Source organism: Mandrillus leucophaeus, unplaced genomic scaffold (assembly GCF_000951045.1).
Source record: "Mandrillus leucophaeus isolate KB7577 unplaced genomic scaffold, Mleu.le_1.0 Scaffold25, whole genome shotgun sequence".
In the NCBI taxonomy this organism is placed as follows: domain Eukaryota; kingdom Metazoa; phylum Chordata; class Mammalia; order Primates; family Cercopithecidae; genus Mandrillus; species Mandrillus leucophaeus.
This window is the reverse complement of record NW_012102587.1, coordinates 4831602-4839185: the sequence shown is the minus strand read 5'-3', so window position 1 is coordinate 4839185 and position 7584 is coordinate 4831602.

Here is a 7584-nt window from a genome sequence, read left to right as displayed (position 1 = left end):
TTTACAGAGTTTTGCTCTTGTTGCCCAGGCTGCAGTGCAATGGTGTGATCTTGGCTCACTGCAACCTCTGCCTCCTAGGTTCAAACGATTCTCCTGCCTCAGCTTCCCAAGTAGTATAGGCACCCATTACCATGCCCAGCTAATTTTTGTATTTTTAGCAGAGATGGGGTTTCATCATGTTGGCCAGGCCAGTCTTGAACTCCTGACCTCAAATGGCCTGCCCACCTTGGCCTCCCAAACTGCTGGGATTATAGGCACGAGCCACCATGCACGGCCGGGGTTTTCTGCATTTAGTATGTGAGAAATAATATTTTGGTCTAACTTTAATTTGCATTCCTCTTATGAGAAAGTGAGCATCTCTTCATATACAGAATAGCCATTTGTAGGTCTTTTTCTAAGAATTGACAACTTGTATAACGTTGTTAGACTTTTCTGTATTTTTAGAAGCTTTTTAAAAATATATGTTATAGTAACTTTTCTCTGTAATAAGTTACATACAGTTTTTACTAGTTTGTCATTTGACTTTTTCCTTTTTTAGTATTTTTAGTATTTCCCATGAAGGTGTTTGCATTTTCTTTTTAAAAATGTAATCTAACATTAGTATTTTTCCTTTTATTTCTAGATTTTGAATCATGGCTAGGAAAATTTTCCCCATTCCCAGGTTCTAGTACAATTTACTCATGCTTTCTTCTAGTATTTGCACAGTTTTTTTCTATCTAAATAACGATTACATTTGGAATTTATGCTGGCGTACAATGTGATCTAAGTTTTACTTATGCAGGTGTGCAGTGTGATGCAAGTTGTGTGTATCTATCAAAGTTTTCATTTCCATTTTGTTATCTGGTTATCCCAATACAGCTTACTAAAAAACACGTCTTTCTCACTCATTCAGGATGCTGCCTTCATCAAAATGGAAATACCCATACACAATTAGGTCTGTTTTTGAATTTTGTGTTCCATTTCATTGGTCTTTCTATCCATTCGTCATTATCAAGTTGTTTTAACTACGGAGGCTTCATAACGTGTTTTAAGGTCTGGTAGGGCTGATAGGGCTCTCCCCTCCCTCCAAGTTTCTTCTCTTTTGAGAAATTTTCCTGGATATTCTTCCTTTTTTCTTCATCCCAATGTACTTTACAATTAAGTTATCTAGCCTACTCCTCCCTTCCAAGAAAAGATGGTATTTTTATTTTTTGGCTTGCAATCGCTTATATATTAATCCAGGGAGATCTCCTTTATGATGCTGAATCTGCCTAAATAAGAATAAATATCTTCCCAGTTGTTCAAGTCTACTTTTATGTGTTTCAGTAATGGGTTATCATTTTTCTCATATAGGTTTTGGACTTCTTTTTAACAAGTCTAGTTAGTTTACACTTTCATTCTCTTTGCTATCATAATTGGGATCTTCTATTTTATCTTCTAATTGGTTTTACTTATTAATATAGAAACCTTTGATTTGTATGTTAATTTTAAGGGAGAACACTTGCTATCCAATACACTCATGTGGACTAGCCTTAGCTGCAGACCAACTTCTGCCTTTCTGAACCAATGTTCTGCCTCTACTTTGCTATCTGGGACTCTTCCAGCTCTCTCTCTCCTTCTTCACCTTATTCAAAAGACAGTGAGAACTTGCCTCTCCCCGTTTGATTCCTAGCAGAACAAAGCTCACCAAGTAACACAGACACAAAGCAAAGCTCTGACACTGAACATTTAAAGGCAAGTTGAAATGCTGATAAGATAATGAATAACAGAGGAGGTGCTGAAGGAGAAAAATTATCTATATAAATTTGGGGGAGGTTTGGATTTAAATGGCTTTAATGAAGTCCTCCAGTGACTTCCATATTATCTTCCTTCTGCTGGAGACGAGTGGAGAGGATGGAACCCAAGTGGGAGTATTCGAAACGGACCATCTCCCACGCTGCCTCTTCATTGCTCCCTCCTAAGAGAGGTGACTCACTTACATGCAATTTGATACATCGCAAATGGGCAGGGAGTGGCTATCCTTAGATCCATGTGGTGGCCAGTCTAGTACCTTATAACTATTCCATCATGTTTTCAGAAGATGTTTTGAATTACTCCTTTTTAAATTGTCTTGACATAGTATCTGTCATTATCATGTGGTAGTGAGGACTGTTGATATTTCTTAGAATCATTAGTGGCTGTGAGAGGAGGCTATCTTCTTCAGTTTTGTTAAGAAACCCATTATATCTTGAGAACAGTTCTTGGGATCTGGATCTCTGAGCCCTGCTGATTTTGCTGCCTCCCTTTCCCAGGACACCTGCAGCAGTGTCCTCTGGCTCACTTCCCTAGTCCCTCCCACTTCTAATCTCCACTCATGGCCCTTCACTCTGGACTGACAGAGGGGCCTGTAGGAGTATTACCCAGTCAGGGGATTACAGGGTAGAGGACACCATAGCTTATTTATTTATGTATTTATTTATTTAATTTTTTTGAGACAGAGTTTCACTCTCGTTGCCCAGGCTGGAGTGCAATGGCGCGATCTCGGCTCACCGCAACCTCTGCCTCCCGGGTCCTAGTTCAAGCAGTTTTCCTGCCTCAGCCTCCCAAAGTGCTGGGATTACAGGCATGAGCTCCTGTGCCCGGCTGATCTTTTTATTTCTAAAGTGCAAAGCACATAGTAGGAGCTCAACACAGATGGTTAAGTGAAATGAATGAATGCATGGATGCACGCATGAGTTCATTAGCCAAAGAGTTCTGGCACATCTGCACTTGACTGTCTCCCAGCTGTGTCCTCTAGGGCAATCCTGAAGAGGAAAGAGGTTTTGCCAGTTGCTTCTGTGGTGGGGTGGGGGTGGGGGGTCCCTAACATCTTCCAAGTTGGTACAACTTCTTGTGTGTATCTCTACATTGCTTTACTCCACAAAGTTGTCTGTGAAAGGGTTGAAAATTCAGGTTGCAAATGAGAAATGCTTGTTGGCGTTTGGCCTTCCTGGCATCCTCCCTTTGTGTAACTGTCCCTGTAGTAGTGCCCCTGCAGGTGGCATCATCATTTTTCTTACTCCTTTAGAAGCCCACTCTTTGGAAAAGGTCTGGTAAATTTCCTCACAGTGGTAAGTAGCATCACCCTTACCAAAAGGTTCTAGGTTGCCCTTCCCAGATGTACTTGCACTGTGATAACAGACATAGCCTGAGACTAGTGGCTCCAGACTCTGCAGTCTGTGGGAGGTGGAGTGGAGGGTGAGGCTGAGGGCCATCTCAGGAGCCCTGAAAGGACAGCAGGACAGGATCCACGCTGGGGACTGGTCCTTATTTGTTGTATGGACACCCTCCCTGCCACTCCTCTCTGGCCACTGAGTGGCTGTTTAGTCCACCGTGTCCAGGTGGGAACTGGCCACCCAGCCCACTCCTCACTTAGTGCACCATTTCATGTCCTTTAATCATGGCCAAATCTCTGTATCTCTTGAGAGTGTAGATTCCTTAAGGGTAGGGATTGGGTCTCTTGATTCTTTCTAGTGCTCCTAAGTGCTTGCTATGAGGCTGCAATAGTCTGAATGTTCACGTCCCCATGGACTTGGGGGCATGTCCAGGGAATTCATACATTGAAACAATCCCCAATGCAATGGTATTAAGAGGCGGGGCCTTTAGGAGGTGATTAGCTCATGAGGACAGTGCCTTCATGTATGGGATTAGTATCCTCACAAAAGAAGGTGCTTGTTCACCCCTTCTGCCACGTGACGACTCACAAGAAGGTGCTATCTGTGAAGCAGGGCAATCCCTCGCCAGACACTTAATCTGCTGGCACCTTGATCTTGGACTTTCCAGACTCTAGAACTGTGAGTAGTAAATTTCTGTCATTTATTATTATTATTATTTTGAGACCAAGTCTTGCTCTGTCACCCAGACTGGAGTGCAGTGGCGCGATCTTGGCTCACTGCAAGCTCTGCCTCCCAGGTTCACGCCATTCTCCTGCCTCAGCCTCCCGAGTAGCTGGGACTACAGGCACCCGCCACCACGCCCAGCTAATTTTTTGTATTTTTAGTAGATATGGGATTTCACCGTGTTAGCCAGGATGGTCTTGATCTCCTGACCTCGTGATCCTCCCATCTCGGCCTCCCAAAGTGCTGGGATTACAGGTGTGAGCCACCGTGCCCAGCCAAATTTCTGTCATTTATGACTTACCTAGTCTAGGGTTATAGCAGCCTGAGTGAATGAAGACACAGGCTTTGTAGCCAAACCACGAAGCGGTACACCTATCTCAGAGCCTATCTAGTCTTTCACAGGTCTCCAGTTAGCCATATGTAGCAGACTGTGTTTTCCAAAAATAGCCACAGCAGCCTTTCTGCTCCCAGGTGCTCTTTCAGAATCGTGCCACGCCCCATCAAGAGGTGGAGTCTGGCCGGGTGTGGTGGCTCACGCCTGTAATCCCAGCACTTTGGGAGGCCGAGACAGGTGGATCACTTGAGGTCAGGAGTTCAAGACTAGCCTGGCCAATATAGTGAAACCCCATCTCTACTAAAAATTACAAAAATTAGCCAGGCATGGTGGTGCACGCCTGTAATCCCAGCTACTCGGGAGGCTGAGGCAGGAGAATCCCTTGGACCCCAGTGGCAGAGGTTGCAGTGAGCCGAGATGGTGCCACTGCACTCTGGCCTGGGCAACAGAGCAAGACTCCGTCTCAAAAAAAGAAAAAGAAAAGAAAAGAAATGGAGTCTATTTTCCCTCCCCTTAACCTAGGCAGATCTCTGTGTCTGCCCTGATGAATACAGTGCAGCTGAAGTGATCTGGTGTGACTGCCGAAGTTTCATAGAAGACCAAAGGCCTGCTGCCTGGCTGATTCTTGTTAAGCTCACCCTGCGTATTAGTTACCACCGTGCTGTGAATGACCCCAACTATTCTGAGTAAAGAGACCACATGGAGAGGTGCATGGAAAGGAACTGAGGCCCCCCACCAGCCAACAGTCGGCACAGACCGCCAGGCAGAGGAGCCAGAGTCTTCAGAGGATCCCAGTCCCAGCCCTGAAGCTTTCCAGCGGAGGCCTGACACTGTGGAGCAGAGACAAACTGTCCCTGTTATACCTCGTTCAAAATCCTGATGTGCAGGAGCCGCAGACACAAGAAAAGATTGTTTCCTTCTATTGAGTTTGGGGGTGATTTTTTCTATGAGTCTAGTCACTAGAACACTGGGAAATAATGAAGAAGCTGCTTCTTTGTGGGCCTGGTTTTTCTCGTCATTCAGGTCCATTTCGCAGAAAGGGAGAAGAACTGGTACACTCCACTTCCCGTTCTCCTAGTCCACCCTCCCTCATTCCTCATTCCTTCTTATCAGTGTAACCTCATTCCCCCAGGAAAGCCTTCTCCTTCTCTGTACCACTCCCCTCCCCAAGCTCACCTCCCAGCTTGCTCAGGTCTCCAATCATGCTGGATTTTCCTTTACCCAGTTTGTGATTCTATGTTTGTTTGTGGTTATTAATGAAACATAAGCTCCCCAAGGGGAAAGATCTTGTAGGTGTTGCTCACTGTGGTGTCGAGCCACTGAGCACAGTGCCTGGTACTGATTGAGTGAACCAGACTGGTCACAGGTCATACACTTAGTACTAGATCTGGGACTAGGACCTGGTGGCCCAGCGCTCAGTCGAAGGCTTCCCTGGCCACACCAGTTTGCCTCCACTCCAAACCTTCTGCTGTTTTTTTGCAGCGCCCAAACTTCTGACCATCTAGAGATTCAGGCACGGCGTCTACAGAGTTCTCCTCCAACCAAAAACACTCTTGTCTTCATCTCGACAGCCATCTTCTTGCCAAAATAAGCCAAGAAAGGTTATGTGAGTGTCTGGAGTCCAGCAGGAGTTGAGCTGGTCTGAGAAGAAAAACAGAGAAGGAAATATTCTAAAACGTCGATTTGTTTAAACTTCTTCACAAACTTTACAACACAAGGAAATCAACAGAGACAAGCCCGTAATGAAGTAATCAGCCAACGTGGCTAATATTCCAGCAACGAGAAATGCTTCCCTACATGTCATGGGGCAGATATGAATAGGGTCATTAAAATATGGCCAAGGAAGGGAGGGAGAGTTTACTTTTTCTGTCTCCTTAGAGTCTGTGTTCTGAAAGCTCAGCAGGAATTTAAACAAATAGCACAGAGGAATGGTGAATCTGATCATACTTAAAGAAAAATCCCCTTTCAAACTTCTCTTTAAATCATTGGCTTCTGCAAGTTTCGCTTTTTAAAAATGCTGCTGACTTTTTTCCCCAAAAACAAAATTAGCATCAAATTGTTCTAATATTTTTCTGCATTTTTTTTTCCTCTAGGTCAAGAAGAAATTGTTGCTCCATCATATAAGTGAATGTCAGGAGGAGGAAGGAGGATCTTAAGGAATGAAGTTCTAATGCATCCTCTTTGATTAAAAAGTGAAAGAATAAAGTTAGCAGAGGATAAAAGGTATATGGAGAGAGCTACCCACGAAAAGGGTTGCACTGGTGAAACGGGCCTGTGTAGGTAGGTCATGTCCCCTCAGGAAGGGTAGCATTTGGTCCCTTGCATTTCAAATAAAATGCAATTTTAGGAACAGGGGCTGAAGGGAGAGATGCTTCCACCCACCTGAACAGGGCAATTTTAAAAAATTTAACTTAATTAATTAATTTTTTTGAGACAGAGTCTCGCTGCATCACCCAGGCTGGAATGCAGTGGCGCCATCTTGGCTCACTGCAACCTTCCCTTCCCGGGTTTGAGAGATTCTCCTGCCTCAGCCTCCCACGTAGCTGGGATTACAGGCACGTGCCACTATGCCTGCCTAATTTTTTGTGTTTTTAGTAGAGACGGGGTTTCATCATGTTGGTCAGGCTGGTCTTGAACTCCCGACCTCAGGTGATCCCCCTCCCTCGGCCTCCCAAAGTGCTGGGATTCCAGGCTTAAGCCATTGCGCCCGGGCCAACAGGGCAAATTTAACTGAACTTACAGTACAACCACCCGAAGCTCTGGGAGGATGGCAGAGTGCTCTGACCTCAGACAAATTACTTCACTTTTTAAAGCCTCAGTCTTCCCACATGTAAAAACACGAGAAGAAAACCTTCCTACAAAGAAAATATAACATCACCTGGCACTTGGTAGAGTGTTCTACAAACGTTAGGAAGACAAAAACCCGAAATTCCCCCCTAAGATCCTCTTTGGGTGAGACCCCGGGGCCCTGGAGAGGGTGGCAGGCCCAGGGGTGTGGGGAGGACACTTTAGCCAGCTGCCCCCGATGCTCCTCCAAGCCTGGCGGCCCCGTTCCGGGCTGTGGTGTGGCTTGAGGGCCCAGGGCTCCTCACCGAGTTTGCTTAAGCAAGTTCTTTCACACACAGCCCCACATACAGTTTGGCTAGAAAATTCAATGAGGAGTTTTTTTCTTCCTTCTTTCTCTGTTGTTGTTGGGTTCTGATTACTTCCATCTGGCTTCAGCGGCTCGAGTGGAGTCTTTAAAACACAAAACACAACAAAAACCCACCCTGCAAGACACATGCACCAAACCTAGAAGGGCTGCTTCGCTACTCGCCAGCGTGTGCTCAGATGGCGACGAGTGCTAGCTGCGGCGGGGGGCGCCTCAGGACCCCCGGCACCTGCACTCGCTGCCCGCGGGAAGAGGGTCCGCTT